This window comes from Puma concolor, chromosome E1 (assembly GCF_028749965.1).
Source record: "Puma concolor isolate L17-30 chromosome E1, mPumCon1.1.hap2, whole genome shotgun sequence".
Taxonomy (NCBI): Eukaryota; Metazoa; Chordata; class Mammalia; order Carnivora; family Felidae; genus Puma; species Puma concolor.
Window position 1 is genome coordinate 33,477,179 of NC_141680.1, and position 19,475 is coordinate 33,496,653.

The 19,475-nt window shown below is 39.3% G+C and overlaps 1 non-coding gene across 1 annotated transcript; it reads right to left on the reverse strand.

Moving 5' to 3' along the window:
* Positions 1-721: 721 nt before the first annotated feature.
* Positions 722-827, reverse strand: LOC112855787 (U6 spliceosomal RNA). Its single transcript, XR_003223051.1, has one exon. It is a non-coding gene; the product is annotated as a U6 spliceosomal RNA (small nuclear RNA).
* Between the last annotated feature and the right edge of the window lie 18,648 nt (positions 828-19,475).

Consider the following 19,475-nt stretch of genomic DNA (forward strand, 5'->3'; position numbering starts at 1 on the left):
CTCTTTCTCTCTTTCTCTCTTTCTCTTTCTTTCTTTCTTTCTTTCTTTCTTTCTTTCTTTCTTTCTTTCTTTCTTTCTTTTTTAGAGAGAGAACACATGTAAGTGGGGGAGAGGGGCAGAATGAGAGAGAATTTCAAGGAGTGTCCATGCTCAGCACAGAGCTCAATGTGGGGCTTGATCCCATGACCCTGCGATCATGACCTGAGCCTAAATCAAGAGTCAGCTGCTCAACCAACTAAACCACTGAGGCACCCCTTTTCTCTACCTTTTAGGATTTCCATAACCAGCTCTGGGCCTCTAGGTTCTAGTGTGTGACCTTGGCTGGCCCTAGCAATGCTCTAACAAGACCTTCTGTGGCCTACCTCAAGGCATGCACCCCTCTGTTCTTTGAGAAAGGGGATTTGTTGCATGGAAGCCCCAGGAATATCTTGCTCAAGCCTAGAAATAATTGCTTTCACCAGCCATTTCCCCATTATCCTCCATTCTTTTTTTTTTTTCAAGTTTTTTCTTTGAGTATAGTTGAAACACAATGTTACATTCGTTTCAGGTGTACAAAGTGATTTAACATCTCTATACATTTATACATTACCCTATGCTCACCACAAGTATAGCGACCTTGTGCCACCATGCAATGTTATTACAATACCATTGACGTATTCCATACACTGTGCCTTTTATTCCCATGATGTACTCATTCCATAACTGGAAGCCTGTATCTCCCCCAAATATGGAACACTCTATGAATTTGCATGTCATTCTTGGGCAGGGGTCATGCTAATCTTCTCTGTATTGATTCTGTTTTAGTATATGTGCTGCCAAAGGAACACCTTTCATATACCTCTTGTCTTTATCATATTCCCCTGTTTTATGATCACCTCATATGTAAATGTTCAGTAAACATATATCAAATATGTGAATGAATGAATGAATGAATGAATGAATGAATGAAAGGATTGACCTTGTTGCCCCAATACCAAGATAAAAATGGCATAATCTTTTCCCTGGAGGAGTCACAGTGGAGTATTAAAAATAGAAAAGGGGCACCTGCGTGGCTCAGTTGATTAAGCCTCTGTCTCTGGCTCAGGTTGTGATTTCACAGTTCATGAGTTCATGCCCTGGGTCAGGCTCTGTGCTCACAGCTCAGAGCCTGGAGCCTGCTTTGGATTCTATGTCTCCCCCTCTCTCTGCCCCTGCCCTGCTTGTACTCTGTCTCTGTCTCTGTCTCTGTCTCTCTCTCAAAAATAAACACAAATTTTTTTAAAAAAAATAGAAAATATATGAGCCCTGATATCCCAGGATAAGCCTCACCTACCTGTGGCTACCAGATAAGATCATAACTCTTCTTCATATGCAGATTATGATGGCCCAAGAGAACTTTTCCTTTGGATGCTCACTCTCTCCTCTTCTGCCTCCTCCTTTTCTTCCTCCTCCGTATGTAGCTGTCCTCTGCTAGTGACAGCTACTACCCTCCTTCACCTTTCTCTACTATAAGAAGAGGGAACACCAAGGATGAGAAAACTGTTCTTCTCTGCATCACTTTTCCCACAGATGAGCACAGCACTTTTCTAATTTTCTGTATTACTGAGACCCAATTGTAACCATTAATAATGTTTTACTGAATAGTCAGAGATGATGGAAGGGCAGTAAACAACACATAGAATAACTATTGTACAAGTACAGAGCTGTCCCAGAATCCTTTCTAGGCTGGTTTACTGTCTTTCTGGTATGTTTCTGCAAGGCTTAACCCCATATGATGTGCTCTAGGATTCTCTTTGGCCAAGAAGCTAGGTCATATTAAACTCACACCTAAGGCTAAGGCTACATCTTCACCTCTTGACCCAAGATTTTTTTTTTTAATGATTATTTATTTATTTTGAGAGAGAGAGTGTGTGTGTACATGTGTGGACCAGCAGGAGAGGGGAGGGGAGGGGAGTGGAGGGGAGGGAGGGAGGCAGAGAGAGAGAGAGAGAGAGAGAGAGAGAGAGAGAGAGAGAGAGAATTAATTCCAAGCAGGCTCCATGCTGTCAGTGCAGAGCCCAGTGCAGAACTCAATCTCATGAACTGTGGGATCATGACATGAGCTAAAATTGTTGTAGGTCGCGATCACTTATGAACTCCGGACAGCAAAAACAGGATCAAAACAAGTTTACTATGGCCGGGCCAGACAGGGAAATACAACAGGTCCTGACAGTCTGGCCCCAAACAAGCTTTGGGAATGTCTTATAAAGGCTGTATCGACCAATCAGGTTGCAAAGGGTGGCAGTTGGAAATGGCGGGCACCAATTACACAATGTTGTAGGTTTTTAAAATATAAGGCAGGCACCAATCACACAGTCCTGAAGAATTTTAAAATATAACTTGTTGACTCTAGCCAGTTGAATGCCGAATCATGTGGTTTATGATATTAGTCTTCTATCTATTCGAACAAGACGTGGTGCCCAAGAATGGGGAAGGGTGATTACGCCAAGCAGGTTTACAGAAGCTCAAACAAGCAGTTAAGAGGAAGTTCTATTTCTCAGTAACTCAGCAAATATGGTTTTAAACAGAACTAATATCTAGGGAACAGAAACAGCACTTCTAGGAAAGCCCAAAACAAACACTGGTTCAGCATCTCATACTCTGGGGTCCTTCTAAGCTTACATAGGTCATAGTTTATTCCCAGGATACAGGAGGCTAGCTATGCTTGCCCTTTACAAAAATCAAGAACCAGACACTTAACCGACTGAGCCACCCAGCACCTCAGCCCAAGACTGACTTTTTACAAAAATAATATGTTCCTCCATTCAACAAATACACATTTATACCTACTCCTAACATGTACCAGACACTGAATTAAACAGACGTAAAGGTTCATCAAATAAATTCTAGCCAAGTGGAACAGTAACAATAAAGCCTTTATATACACTGTCAGCCAGAGGGTATTTGATGAAAGTGAGACTGTTCCTCTCTTTTGGTGCCTACAGAGGATAGAAGCACTTAGGTTAGTTATGAGCGGAGGAAAATGGGACAAGAAACAGGAAAGGGAGGTGTGGCAGGCTGAGATTAGCTAATGGTTCTCATAAGTAGGTGACCTGAGTGAGAAATTCTGGGAAAGTACACTCTGTTGGTGCTAGTTTAACAGGGAGAAAAGAGCACTTAAGCAAGTCCAGGGAAGTATGTTCTGAGGTTTTGGGGTTAGTGTGCATATGTGCACAGACACTGCACTTTAGGCTTCAGACTTGCAATTTCTGGTACAATGTTGTAAAAAAAGATCCTAACCCTTTACACAAACTAATTCTGTGTTCTCTTGAGCTTGCATTCTATTGGTGACTAACAGTAGGAATTTCAGTATCCAGCCAAAGCCTGGGATCCTGAAAAAAAATTCTAAGTACTGTAGCATTGGTACATTCCTCAAAGTCTGTATTACTTTGGTCACTTCAACGTACAGAGGAAGTGACAGTGCCATAACAGATGTTTTTAGAGGGCTATTGGAATTTAGACAAGAGAGACTAAATCTGCCTGGAGAAGTCAAGAAAGGATGTAGAAGAACTATAAAGTTGACTTTGGTCTTGAAAGATTGAGAAGACATTCACTGGGCAAGAAAGAAGAGAAAGGTTATTTAAGAAGAGAAAAATGACTTGATCAGATCTGTGTTTTAGAAAGACAGTCTCAGGGATGATTTGGAAAAGGAAGTGACAGGATATGGGATGATAAATGAAACCACTATTGGATCCGTGCAAGAAAGAAGAAATAGGGGTTGAAGGAAAGCATTAGCAACAGAGATAGAAGCAAACATATTGGAGTGACATTTCAGAGATAGATTTGACAGTTTCTAGTTTCAGAGGGGGTCTAGGAAAGAGGAAAGAACCAAAGATTGCTCTGAAATGTATTGGGGGATAAAGATTGAGAAGAAAAGCAGATTTGGATATGTCAGGAGAAAGTTCTGTTTTTTAAAAAAACTCCAAGGTACTTGTGGGACCCGCAGATAGAGTCAGTGGGCATATATAGCTGGGATCATGGAAGAAAAGTCAAGGTTAAAGATAAAGATTTGGGAGTCACTGACATAGAGGTAGTTGATGCCACATTAGAAGATGATATTGCATAAGAATTACTTATTGACTCAAAGGATAAGAAAAGTAAAGTTCACCTACAGAAGACAATTGAAGTGCATAAATAACAAAAAGCAGTGACAGTGAGGAAGAGATCCTTTGAACCAAGATTTGTCACATGGTTCTTTCATCTCCAGTGGGTTAATTCAGAGGAAGAGTTTTGAAGATTGCATCAGAATGTATCAGTTACTTCTGACTCTTGCAGAAGGTTGGATTATTAGGCTGTGTTCTTATTATAGAACGTATATGTGTTGTCAATTAGCAACAGCCCATCACCATATAATGGCATTTAATAGCCCTGCATTGATGTTTTGCATCTGCCTCATGATGCTGTCTTGTTTTTAAGAGGTAATTTTAATACACAAATGATTGCCAGTTAACAACTGACCTGAATGTCACACCTGCATTTAACACATATTATAGAAAGAAAATAAAACCATCAAAAATATGTGGAAAGATGCAGTGGGATCCGTTAGTATACAGTGAATGAAAGTGTGTTATTGAAGTCTGTGACAATTAACACATCCTTATTTCATGGCAAATTACCAATTCCTATCAGAGAAGATCAGGCGTGCTATTCAATTAATGCAAAATGAAAACAGAGCTACAGGATATCAATTTATGCATTGATTATCATGCACTGGTAGAGAATTCCAACATCCATAGGAAATCTGTACCCCAAGATGTCTTTATGAATGACTGTAATACTCTTAAAAACAGTTTTCCTTATTCAGTATTTAAATATTTCCAGAGAAGTAACATGGTAATAAAACAAAAAAAGCAAAATGAATAAGTAAGTTCTAGTGTTTGACTCAGAAGATCTGGGATCAAATGAAACTTAGGCCCTTTGATGTCTGCTTCCCACCCAGAGGACTGCAACCCTCTCACAGATGTGCTATCACATTTTGATCCATATTAAAATTAATTTTTCCCAATGGTGTACACATACTGACGTTGTGATCTTTTGGATGAAGTAGTTAGCTAAATGGTTTGTGCAATGCTAACGCAGACAGGGTCTAACTTAGAGAAGACAAAATGTGGAAGAGAATATCTAGCCAACACCAACAATGTTATGAATGATTTTACCGCAGATTATAATAAGGTTTGTATTCCGCCTGTATAATACCTCTTTCTGCTTTAGCTGGAGTATGGTGGATAAATGCTGAACATGGAGTCAGATTTGGGTCTTTAGTCTATTTTTGTCATTTACTAATTCTGTGAACCTTGGAACACAATTTAACTGTTCTTAGCACACTTTTCTCCATATGGAGACTGGTATAGATTAAATAAATCTTCCTGGAGAAAATTTGCGGTAAGAAAGCACTCTGAAATGGAAACATGCTGTATCAGTGTGCTTTTGTCATTATTGATCCACATCTCAGAGACGTCCAGTATTTCTTTAGAGTAATCCACATGATAATAGTAATAACAATTAACACAAACATGGTGGCTACCTTGTGTTTGGTATTATTGCAAATTATTTCCATATATTAACAATTTAATTATCGTAACAACCCCATGATCTGCATACTGTTATTTTCTCCACTTTATAGACTGTTGGAACAGATTATGTTGGAACAGGATAGGAACACCAGAAATCTGCTAAATGTTGTACTCTTGACCCTACTGCCTGTCGTAAATCTACATGTGAGTGAGTATAAGGACCCCCGTTGAGAATGTGTGGACTTCATACTTGGTGTACCTACCTACCACTTGGACATTGGTTAAGAGCAATAAGGTTTTGGATTTGCTGATTTAAAAAACATTGCGTTTCAAAGGCGTAAGTTTCTTTCAAGTGCAATTTCAGGTGAAGCAAAGTTAATTTTGACTTGGTCTAGAATGCATGCAACTTCAATGCAAACTACAAAAAAAAATCACTGAAAAGAAAATGGCAAAAGCAAATATAACTGTAGGCAAATGCTTCAGTAAGAAATGATTGAAGTTAGCCCCATACTGACTTGAAAGTGGGGGAAGAAGTACTGTGTATTAAGTGAACACAAACTGCCAGACACTGTGAGAGGTTCTTCACACATACCATGCAGTTTAGACTTCAACTAGAAGATGAAGTATTTTACAGATCAAGAAAATGGGAATTTGAGAGATTAAGTTTGATAATTTGTCTAATATGAGGAATGAAGATAGAAATATCTCAAAAGACAAAAGACATTCACCTATTTGTTCTCTATTTAACAAATATTTACCAAACTTGGGGGGGGGGGGCGCTTACACTGAACTATGCATGGTGACCATACCTCTGATGACAGCACACAGACTGTTTTCAGGAATTTAGGGATGAATGGGAGACACAGAGCAATAAAAAGTCCATACGGTCCTGCCACGTTCCACATGTGCTGGAAAACATCTAGGAGGGAGGATTTATTTAGGCTTGGTAATGGGGAAATTTTGGAAGCTATAATGGCTTATTTAGGGAGAAAGGCACTGACAACATGAGATCAAAAGTGTCTGCCACTTTCTTTCCTAATGAGAACTTATTTTGAGTTCGCTGAAACCTTATGATTATTGGCAGGGAGGAGATAGAATTTGAGGGTTTCGAGTAAATCACAACATGCTTTTGGGAAACTGACTTATAGGTTATGTTACTGAGATGTGAAGCTGAGAGCTCCTTTGGTGCCATGCCTTTTTATTTTCTGCATCTCTGTCTTGCTAGCACACAGTGGTTTATTCCTCCCCACCCCTCATGCATACCCTTTTCTTGTTCTCTACTAGCTGATTGGGTTCCTGCTGTTTTTTCTATTGTAGATAAAGGACTCCCAATTAGATGGTCCCCTGCTGGCAATAATAATGCAGCCCATTCTTTTAAATCCACTAAATTCTGCTCAAGATATTAAGTTGCTCATTTTAAAAATTAAAACTCTGGCACTTTTATGTGGTATCTTTCTCCATGGAATTTATTTAGACAATGGATACTCCAGACTTTCCCTTGAGACCTTTTGACCCACTTTGAAAGTAGCTCAACACATTTGAGCCAAATTCATCTATTCAATTTCCATATTTTCTTTGGTAATATGTAGAAAGGAAGGCAACTACCATTTGTTGAGTGGCTAATCTGTACCAGGTCACTTTGTGAGAAGTAAGGGAGAGGATTCATTTTCACAAATACTAAGCCAAAAAGCTGTCCGGTTAACAGTAGGTCTACAACCTACTGGAAATATATATAGAGCACCCCCCCCCCCCCAGGCCAAATGGAGTCCCAAACCTTTAGACACTTAACCTCCTGGTTCTTCTTCCCCACCTCTCCGTTTTGAGGGCTTATTTTAGTAGGTTTTGCAATGAGCATGCACCATTGAATAAAGGGAGCAGGGACTGAAAGTCTCTGCATCACCTCAGGGAATGTACCTTTGTTCCAGTCAGACCACTTTTTGCCTTACATGGGCATAGGTGAAGTCAGGAAAGGCGTTAACCTCTGTAGTACTCAGCCAATGAGGAACCAGGGGAGGGACCTGGCTTTTAGTGGGTAAATTGCCTGCCGTGACTGCCCCAATGTGCCTGTCCAGCAGACACCCACTCTTGCGGGAACGTTGATTAAAGCCTCACTTCACTGTGCTCTGAGTCTCTTCACCCTCCTTTGATTGGGGCAGTGGGCATATTTCTCACAACTTATGTTTTTTATGGACTCTCTGAAGTATGGAGTTTGGTCAGAGGATAAACTATTTGTCCAAGGCCAGTCTCCTAAGAGTATAGGAGTTAGGACAGGACCCACCCATTAAAACCATTGTACTCTCCTTTGATCAATGAAATGCATGGGCCAGCCAGTCACCAGTTTTTGTAAATAAAATTTTACTGACACAGTCTTGTCCATTTATTTATGGCTATTTTCAGCCTACAATGGCAAAGTTAAATAACTGTGATAGAGACTTAATTTGGCTTGCCAAGCTGAAAATATTTACCATTCGGACCTTTATATAAAAATCTGTCAGTCTCTGAATATAGAAAACAAACTTAATCAATGAGAATGGATTCAAATAATGAGAATTTTCTACTTGCAGAAATGTTCTGCATTTTTCTATTGTTCCCAGGGTGTTAGAGCTAGGAATTTCATGACTCATTTATGACATTAAGATTTTTTTGTTGTTGTTTTTTGTTTTTTTTTTTAAATACACAACAAAGAATTCTTGGATTGCATTAGAGTTCCGAGAAATTTTGTTAAATTAGATTATTTTCTCACATTCTGATTGGTGAGTGTTCTCTCACACATAAAAACTTTGGGATTCTTTTTTTCTTAATTTTTTTAATGTTTATTTCTTTTTGAGAGAGAGAGAGAGAGAGAGACAACATGAGTGGGGGAGGGGCAGGGTGAGGGAGACACAGAATCCAAAATAGACTGTAGGCTCTGAGTTGTCAGCACAGAGCTCCACATGGGGCTTGAACTCAGGAACCTGTGAGATCATAACCTGAGCTGAAGTCTGATGCTTAACTGAGCCACCCAGGTGCCCCTTTTTGTCATCATTCTTATATGAACATCAGTTCATATAAAAATAGTCCAATTCAGTGTATATTCATTATGGCTGGTTGGAAAAAAAAAAAAAGCATGCTGAAAAACTTCTATTTGCCTCACAGATTGACTCTCCATCCTGCTTTGTCCTGCTCTTGCCCCTCTGAGCTGATCTGTATGCACTTGCACCCCTCCAACCACTTCCCTTGTTCTCTGGTTTCCTGGTAGGTATGTGGCCCAGGAAAATCCTGGCAACCTGTTAGAGGGAGGCTGGAGATTTTATCACAGGAGCTCCCACCCAGCAGGGTTGCCATGGGTTCCTATGTCTCTTAACCAAAGATTCTCGGGCACTGAAAAGGCAGCCCTCTGTCTGAGTACTCTCTGTGCTGTTCTGGAAATTATATGTTCTTTCCACTTCTTCAGGTCTAAGAGTATAAAGCAGCTAAACTGTTGCTAAACTGTTACAAAACCAGACACTTCACTATCTTTTGTTATTCCCCTACACCTTTTAAATAGTCTTTTTATTAAATTCTCCTTGAATTATTCTGATTTCAGTGTGCCATCTGCTTCCTGCTGGGGCTCTACTCACAAACTGCTGATAGCAGTAACCCAGGGCAGAACTGAAGGCAGACATTTATTTATGCCGTTTGATTGTATGTTTGTTCTGTTTTCCCTTAAATATGGTATGACTTGAGAAGAATTAGATACAGAATAAATGAATATAGAAGCATGGAAGACTCAAAATAAATAAATAAACTTAAAAAACTTTTTAAAAAGGGGCACCTCGGTGGGTCAGTCAGTTAAGCATCTGACTTTTGGTTTCAGCTCAGGTCATGATCTCACAGTTGCGTGGGTTTGAGATCCGCATCTGGCTCTGTCTGGCAGTGCAGAGCCTGCTTGCGATTCTCTCTTTCTCTCTCTCTCTCTCTCTCTCTCTGTCCCTCCCCTGCTCACACTGCCCCTGTCTCTCTCAAAATAAATAAATAAACTTAAAAAAAATTGAAAAGAAGTATGGAAGAAAGTTTATGGCAACTTGAGACCTAAGGAAGTAAGAATTTCTTGGCTTTTTATTACTTGCCATCATGATCTACTGGTAAGAATATTCACATTCTCTGGAACAATTATTTCTATGACTGGAAAGATAACTCAAAGTATAAGATGTACTGGAATGATAATGATTCATTTATTCATTCAAGAAATATTTATTGTTCATTTACTTTAAGCAAGAATTAGAATTTAGAAAAACAGTAAATTTGGTGATTGAATTATTGTGTTTATGAAAGCATTTTTATTATCTCCTACATATAGTATAAATACCCTTAAAAGGAATCCTTAAAAAAGGGAGATATTTGAGACTGTGCTGTTATGAAGAAATCAACAATTGTCTTTCTTCTCACCTCTCTCCTCAAATAGTCATATTCATGAGGATGTCTTAAGAAAATATGTACTTCTATATTAAAATTAAACCCAGAATCTTTAAGATATGACTTGAAAAGAAAAATGTCCCGGTGACAGGAGTAATCAAAGTGGGAGAACCGCAAGGAAATGTGAAATGCAGGGCAACAGGGTGGGGAAACTTCCCCCAAAAGAGGTAGTTCTTCCACAGAGAAACTGAACACTCTGGATTTGTCTCAGAAAGGTAAGAGTTACCCCACAGATGGCAAAGGGCTTTTTATAGATGGGGACAATGAGTCTAATAAAGTCTAGCAAATAAAAGGAATCTCAAGATATTGATACCTACTACTATGTCATAGAGAATCCACCTAAAAATCAAATTTATTCCTGTCACCTTGTTAACAGTTTGTTCAGTGCTATAGCAATAGCTGTTAGGTACTGCAGCAAGATGGTGATGAGCATGGACCTTGAAAGCCAGGCTAACTGGCTTCAAAGCCTGGCTCTATGACCTATGTATAATGTGAATTAGGCAAGTTACTAACTGGGGTAGATTGAAAGATATTCTACCCAGGTCCCCTTTGGAGGAAGGACTTGATGCCCAGCCACAGACAGTGTGGTCTGAAGATAGCGTCTTATCTTCTTCTTGGTCAGCCTCAGGCTGTAGAGACCATTTTGCCTGAGGTCATGCCTTTCCTGAGTCAGCCTGTGCCTGGTGACCAAGCATGATGGAGTTATAAAGGGCTGGCCACTTTTGCCCAACTTGGGATGGGTGGCATCAGCTTTAGAACTTCCTGTCAAGTAGTCAAGGCTTTTCCAAACCTGAATCTTAAGCCTGCTTCTTTCTCCAGCCAATCCTGTTTCCTCCCTATTACCTTCACTGGTGTTGACATCTAAGTGTCTCACGCCCCAAACTCTGTCGTAAGTTCTGCTTCTAGAGAACCTGAGCTGTGATAATACTGGAAGTGGTCTGAGAAAGCAAGTGAGATGATAATGAGCTTTTGGAGCCGTATTGCCCAGCACTTGACTGACAGGGACCCCACCACTGGTGGTAGATGGAGCACAGAAGGGCTCTGGCTTAAGGCAGTGGTCTGTTGAAAGTTTCAGCAGTGGTGAATTAGGGAAGGAATATAGTGTGTGGAAATGCACTAGCAGCTACACCATATTAGGCAGTTAAGATGTATAGAGAAAATAGTAGATAGAAGAATACTAGGGTTAGAGTTACTGCTAAGCACTCTTGATACACTACTTCAATAGCTGTCAAACTTAGTGTGCCTCAGAATCACTGAGAGAACCTGTTAAAACACAGACTGCATCAACCCAACATTAGAATTTCTGATTCAGTAGGTCTGGAGCGGAGCTCAGAAATTACATTTCCAAAAAGTTCCCAGGTGATACTAATTCTGATGGTTCACAAACACTCTTTAAGAACCTCTGTTCAAAAAAAAAAAAAAAGAACCTCTGTTCATAGAAATATAATAAATAGCTGGAGACCAGTTACAGGCAATAGAAAGCCAGAAGAGAAAGCCAGAGGGTCTCTTTGGTTATAAAGAACTTGTCATTTCTGCAAGGTCAGAGGGCAGAGAATGCTAAGGACTAAATCTGGAACTTAATTGTCCAAGCAGATGGTTAAACACTCAACCAAGGTCAGATCCCTTCTCTGGAAAACCTGAAATCCTTGCATTGGGAATGAATGGGGATATCTGAAGGGTGCCTTGGAAGACTGACTCTCTAGACTCCTTCTGAGCCTGCAGTAAAGATTTAATTCACTTCCTCTCCCCATTAAACAACTGCAACATCAACAACAAAAACTAAAACCCACATCTTGGTACCTCTCTGATAAATCCTATTACATTCGTTAGTCAACTTGTCAGTCCTTCCCAGGTTTCCAGTTCTCAGTTTCTCCAGTTCTCAATTTCCAGATTTCTCAGTTTTTCTTCAGTATCTGGATATAGACCTCCAAACTTACTTCTCTAATTACTTGCCCTCCTGCCTACCTTACATCACCAAAAATTATAACCCAACTTTATAGAACCCCAACTAAGTTGCCTGGCAGCTACTGGAAGCCCCCAGAATCCAAAGAAGCCCTGTGAGCTGAAGCCCCAAACTTGATATAAGCTCTAGAGGACTCATCCTCACAGCTGACTATGTGTGGGAGGATTTCTCCATAGACAGTCAACTGTCTGGACCACTAAGGAAGTCAGGCAAAATGCTCAGCTCATGCCTGCCCTTATAGGAGTGGTAACCGAGACTAGCCACTTCCTAGAGCAGCAACATCCTAGCTCCAGAGCTTCAAGAAACTCAATGAATGGTGCCATATAACTGGTTTTCCTTGACAGACTTTATGGAATTCACAGACCCATGACTCTCAGGGTTCACTTCCTGGCACTTGATTTTAATACAACCTTTATATTTATATTTTTCTTCATTATGTTAGGCATCTCTTTTTTATTTTATTTTTTATTTTTTTAAGGCATCTCTTTTTAAAAATGTTTAATCTCCAGGACTCTAAAACAATTTAACCTTTGTCACCACTTCTCAATAGCTGGTTTAACTGGTTTTGTGTGCACACCACCAACAAGCTTCTCAGAGAGACTGTTTCTTGGACCTTATCTCACCTTGTTCAGGAAGTTTACTGTTGCCTCTGAGTTGTTCAGAAATAAATGATATTTGTTCATCTTCAAGAAAAGGGAGGGCCGGCAGTGTTGAACTTTACCTGAGTCCCATGCACATAGAAAACAGCAGTGGTTAAGATCACCCCCCCCCCCATCTTTTTGTTTTTCAAAATCCTCCCACCCTTTTGCATTCTGAGAATTAGCTAACCACAAAGGAACACACTTCTCTCCCATATTCTGAGATGAGGCTCACCTCCTCCCTTTCTCAGTGATGTTTTATAAAACCAAATTTTCTCCCTGTTATTTGAGACACTCCTCATTAATGAATGTTCTGCCGGGTAGAAGAGGCTGAACAAAATCATCTCCTTAATTGTCCATTGCATTCTCTCATTGCACCTGCTTCTCCTTTCCTCTCCCTTTCATATTTTATACCCCAAGCTCTGTCTCAGTGTCTACTCTTTGAGAAACTAAACTATGACGCCAATTTCTGTGCTCAATTCCCCTACCTATATACAGAGAGAGTAGTAGTATCTATCCTGACCTCACTGATTTTTTTTGTGAGAATTTCTGCTGTGGACTGAACTATGTGCCTCCAATATTTACATGTTTAAGCCCCAATCCCCAGTGGGACTATGTTTGCAGATAGAACAATTAGAAAGTAATCACAGGGAAATGAGGCTGTAAGGGTGAGGCCCTAATCAGATAGGATTGGTAGTCTTCTAAGAAGAAATTGCTTTCTTTCTCCACACGCGCATGCGCACGTGTGCACACACACACACACACACACGCACAAATGAAGAAGAAGTTATGTGAGCACATAGCAAGATAGCAGCCACCTGTAGGCCAAGATAAGAGGCCTCAGAATCAAAGCTGCCTTGCCAGCATCCTCTTCTTAGACTTTTCCAGACTCCTCCTTTATTTCTGTGAAAAATAAATTTATGTTGTTAAAGCCACCCAATCTGTGGTATTTTGTTTTGGCAGCTCAAACACACAATTTCTTTTTTTTTAATTTTTTAAAATGTTTATTTACTTTTGAGAGAGAGACAAAGTGTGAACAGGGGAGGGACAGAGAGAGAGGGAGACAAAGAATCTGAAGCAGGCTCCAGGCTCTGAGCTGTCAGCACAGAGCCCAACGTGGGGCTTGAACCCACCAACAATGCAATCATGACCTGAACCGAAGTCAGAAGCTCAACCGACTAAGCCACCCAGGCGCCCCACAAATACAATTTCTTAATTAAGTGCATGTAAAGTGTTTAAGATTGTGTCTATCACATAGTAAGTACTAAATAAATGTTAGCTATTAACATTATTGAAGAGTATGCAGTGAGATAGGGAGAAGGCATATAAAGGTCACTTTACTGAAACTCCACAAATTCTCTCTACATCACACCCTCCTTCATTGCACATTGTTAACTAACCAAATGGACCATGTTTCTTCTTACCTCAGAGCACAAACACAGGTAGAATGCCTTCGACCAACTGGAAGTAGTGCAAGGTCATTAACATGGCATGCAGTCCTCTCCTTGATATAGCTGCTGCCAGCTTATCCAGTTTATATCTTCCCTTTGTCCCTGCTGCGGTCTACCATCTCTTAATTGCCAAGGGCTTTCAGCTTATTGCACACAGGACAAGATTTTGGTACATGTCTTCATGATGCAAGAAATGACTCTCTCCTACCTTGTTGGGTTCACTAAATCCTCCTGTCTTCCAGATTCAGTTTATGAAATCTTTTGCATCCCTCTTCTGTCCAGGCATAAGCACACACACTCATACACACTGGGCAAAAATCTCAAGTACTTCTTTTTTGTGTGTCTGCAGTACCCAAAGCATAATTCCAACATTGCACTTGCCATTTTGAAAGTGATATTGAAATTTCTTATTTATGTACATATATCTCTTCCTCACTGTACTGTAAGTTTCAAAAGAGCAGGAACCATATTGCAAATTTGGTGCCTTGTGGGCTGGTGGTGCCCAATAAAATATATTAAATTTTTGCACTGAAATGTAGGGTGTTTCGTGCACTTTAAATAGGTGAAAATTTCACAGACCTTGTAGTTCTTTTATTGTTCCAAAACTACTGGTGATGAGATCGAGAACACACCCATGCGTGGGTCCATACGTGTGCAGACACATGTGTGCACATACACACAACACATGCCACTATCTATTTGGGAATCAAAATCATTAGCAAGAATAGTAAGAAATGTTATTCACCTTAATATTATTTACTTTCATATTTATTCCACATATTCCATATTTATTTTGTTAAAATCCAGGTATGGAGATATTGTACTGTAATTCTATGTGTCTTTTTAGTAATACATGGTCTCTCAAAATTAAACATTTTAGCACTTGAGAGATTTTTAAATGTTGAAACCATAATGTGTAGAAGGTTTAACTTTAATAATGACATTGATTTGCATGAACTTGTACTAATGGGCTGGGAAGAATAGGGAGATTTCTTCCTTTGCCTTATGAAATGGAATTTCAGGTGAAATGCTGCTGAAAAACTTTAACATAAAATGTTGATCTCAGAGAATCCACCTTTAAACCATATGCCACGATTTTACTTGTCCCTCCTTTACAATAAATACAATTCTTGCAATAAATAACATCAATTTCCTTATTCGGTGTTTCATTATTGAATTTTTACTTGGTGCCAAGAAATGCATGAAGGGGTGGGTTATAGCTACAAATCAGGTTGGAGCTCAGAGCCCAGTGGAGAAGACAGGTGAGTAAACATTAATTAGACTGCAGGGTGACAAGTGCTAAGAGATAAAGTATGGGGTGCTACCAGTGTGTACTAGAAGATTACTTCCCCTAGTGATAGGGGCCAGGGATGGAAGAGGATGGGTGGAAAGAATGACATTTCTGGTAGTGCGCTCATTTGCCTCATCTGTCACTTGTATTTGCTGGTAAGCTGCTTTCTCTTAGTTCTCTTAGTTCCTAATTCACTTTCTCTTCATATGTAAATTTCTCTTGTAAATTTTCAATTAGTTTGCAGACACCCCAAAGTCATGGGACACATTCTCTCTTCAATTTCTGATAGCCTTAAGGGCTCTGCATATACTGGGTGCTCAATAAATTCCATCAGCCAACACTAGCCAGTAATCACTGCTTGCCCATGTTTTCCCAGAGCCTTGCCATATAGCTAACCATGTGGCATCCCTCTGGTTTACACTCCAAGCTGACTAGGAGGGCACTAAGGGAGCCATTCCAGAGCTTCACAACAATTGAGCAGCAAGCTCCCATCATTGTTAATAAGATTTACAGAGGTAATCTGCCTGGCACGTAGAGAAACCCTGCCATTAAATAGAAAGGGCAACACCTTCAGAACAGAACAAAGTCAACTGTTTTACCTTCTAAGACATTAACATGATAATGTCACTGTTCCTCCAAGGTGCCTGGCTTGCTAATAAATATGCAGATGCCATTCGGAAAGACACAAATGGGCAGACTAAGGGTAGAATGTTTATATCCTATTGCTGGAGAACAAAATAGACTTTCTCCCTTGACTCTTTTTCCAGGGCTCTATTCTCATTGCTAAGGGCCAGGTCTGTGGAAATTCAATTAAGGCGTGGAGGCAAAAAATCAAAAGTTAAAGAAAGAGTACTTTCAGAGAGACCTGAAATTAGGATACCTGAAAAGGAGTAATGAAGGACTGTGAGAAATGAAGGTTATGCCTAGATCGGAGGATCTTGCATACTGTGTCGGAGGATTTTTTATTTTCCTGTAGATAGTGTGTGTTCTGAAGGATTTTAAGCAGGGAAAAGTCAGGGACAGACATGAGCTTCAGGAAAATTAAAGGAGAATATATGTGTTGGAATAATTCTGGATCCTCATTAATATTATAATAATTTCTTACTTTGAACTTTTATCTGAAACATCATTTATCCTATACATGATAGCTACAAGCTACATATGAATCTCCTCCTCAAGGTTCTTCATTGCTGTATCAGAGGTGTGTGGTGGCCAGCAATAGAAAGTGATTCTGGCTAATGTTAGCAGTAACATTGTGTGAAAAGAGAAACTGATAGATCAGACCTCAGAGACAGCAAGAGTAAAGGTAGTTGTGGAGACCCCAGGATCAGGACCTCTCTAGGATGCTGCCTTTGAATTACTCAGCTCCAGTTATAGTGGGTGACTGTAAGGCTTTTCTCAGAATGCAGAATTACAGGCCCTAGGGTTCCTTGTTTTAGCCTGAGTTGCAGGACTGCTCCTGGCATTAGCAGATCAGGTTGCATGATAAAAAAAAAATCTAACCAGTAGAGCATGGCATAACAGACAAAATATGAATAGAAAATAATGAAAACCATAGGACAAACCAGATGTCTACTCTAAGAACATTCTTAAAAAAGAAAGCTCGCATTCTTTAACATGGCAGTCAAGACTATGTATGAGAGGGCCCTGTCCTACCCTTAGGTACCCAAGTCTTATTTCTTAATATAGCTATCCCTGCATAAAATAATTAGATCCATAAAGCTACTTAGTCCTTCTTAAATACACCTGTTCTCTGTTTTTATTGTTCATCTTACCCTTCTCCAGAACTAGTATCTTACTTATCCTTACCAGCTTAATTTAAATACCATTTTCACAAACCATCGTCTATACTCAAAGAACACTCTACCTCTGTCTCTACTATGTCACTTATTTTCCTTTGCCTTGTAATAATTTGCTAAAAATACTATTATAAACGACTAAGAACTGTATGAAAGTTTACATTTTAAAAGAATTATTGTATGTTATTTCATTTGACCCTGGTAGTAATCTGTACAATAAAGTACACTATCTTTTTATAGGTCAAGAAATGTTAGATAGAAAGACAGTCTTCTATGTTTATCCACCTAGTAACTGGGAAGGTTGAATCTAAATCCAATCTAAATACAAATTCAAGTTCCAAAGATGGAGACCTTTGTCTGTTTGTCTCCCACAGTGACAACTAAAGATTTGCAGTGATATTTAGTCAGTAAATGTGTGTTAAATAAAACAAATAAAAGGAAGGAAAAAATAAAATGTCGAAATTTCTTATCAAAGTATGAGTAGTTCCAGATTCAGAAAAAGAGAGCTCAATGAAGACTAGATTATGAAATTGGCCTTCCTCTTAAAGGTAAGACTGTAGTTAAACCTTGAGAATTAATATTTGGAAAGACAAAGAAGTGGTAATGGGAATTTATGGTAGCAGAAGTCTGTGCCTTTTCCGTTAACTGAAATGGTACATTTTCTTCGATGTTTTTATAAAGACAAATCCTTTCAAACGGGATCCTGTACTATTTAGGGGATGAGGGAAGTGTGATGCAAGGATGCCCTAAACAGTGATTTATCGTTTACCCCCCTATCCTCCTTATCGGTTGATTCATCAGACAGCTGTCGGGTCTAGCTCTGTGATCTGTGATAGACTTTGAGCTTCAGGCTTCCTGAGGCAAATTAAATTTGACATTCAATTTAAAATCTGGGCTGTGGTATAGCCAACTCTAACTGTAAGACTGATATAGCAATGGGCATTCTGTTTAACATAGTTTTTTTTTTTATAGCTTTCTGGGTCTTATCCACAATAATAGGGCATTTAATTCATATTTCACAGAATCATACCCTTTTAGAACTAGAAGTCTTACAAATGCTTGAGGGCAAAGAGTATCTTGCAAATCTTGTATCATTTATAGCAACTACGATCCTAACCTTACTGTGAGGGATTGTGTGTATAATAGCTAGAGTCCAGGATTTTGAGTCAGACAGATTTGTGTTTTATCTGTAACTCTGCCACTGAGTTCCCGGGTGAAACTGGGCAGAATATTTAGCCAATTTAAGTTTCAGGTTGCCTATTTCTAAAATGAAACTAATACCTATCTCCTAAGTTATTGTAAGATTCACCAAGCTGGCACATATATAATACACTCTGCATACAGTAAGCCCTTAAAGCATATTGGGACCATTCCATTTATACATAGGTGCTCGACAAACACTTCGTGAGTTGGATTAAAATGATGTGCACAATGGCATAGAAATGTAGTCCTGTCCTAGTCTGTCATTTGTCCTCCTAAGAAGTTTATTGAGTAGAGAAAGACTTACAATCCTAAAGTAAAGTAGATCTGAAACCTGTGAAAAGAAGACAGGAAAGAAATGAGATTGAAGGAGAGCTTCAACTTCAAATGTAGGTATGACAGTGTTGGCCAACCCACAAGGATGGCCTTATTAGGGTATTCTGGCTTAGGAGGACTGGTGCTTGGTTATTGGGTGAGGGCAGCCTGGGAAGAGGGTGGGCTTGGCTTAAAAGCTGAAGCAGTTCCTGAAGGTGCTACTAGCTGAAGGTTGCCGGCTAATTCCATTCCCTGCAGGCGAATGACAAGTTCTTTCTTGGGAAGAGATCTGAGTGGCACATCTCAAGGCTGCCACAACTAGTAATAGTATTCTATTAGATCAAAGACCAGTTATGACCTTTAAAAGTTCACAGAATTCAAAGCTAAGAATGACTTGGTAACTAAGAGATAAAACTTTAAAAATGAAATGAAAACTTTGATGTGTACGTTCAAACTATATTCAGAACTGTATGGGACTGAAGGAGCAAAAATTCCTATATTTCAAGACTCAAGTGGATCAGAAGAGCCAGTAAGAAAAAAATAAAAGAAAGAAAGTTAGATGAATACTGATATAGAGACAGAAATAAAATAAGAAAAAAATGAGAACACGAGAGATAAAGAGAAAAAAAAAATAACTCTTTTTTTTTTTTTTTTTTTTTTTGTAATGGTGATGTCCAATAAAGGAAACAGCATGGTTTGGGGTCAGATAAATTGCGAGTTCATTCCCAGGTCTGGTAATTGATGGGTGTTCTACCTTGAGCATGTCATTCAGCATCTCTGAGCAATTTTAGTTATTCAGTGTTTTCAACCAGTCATTCATCCAACATTTACTGAATGTCTATTATACATTATA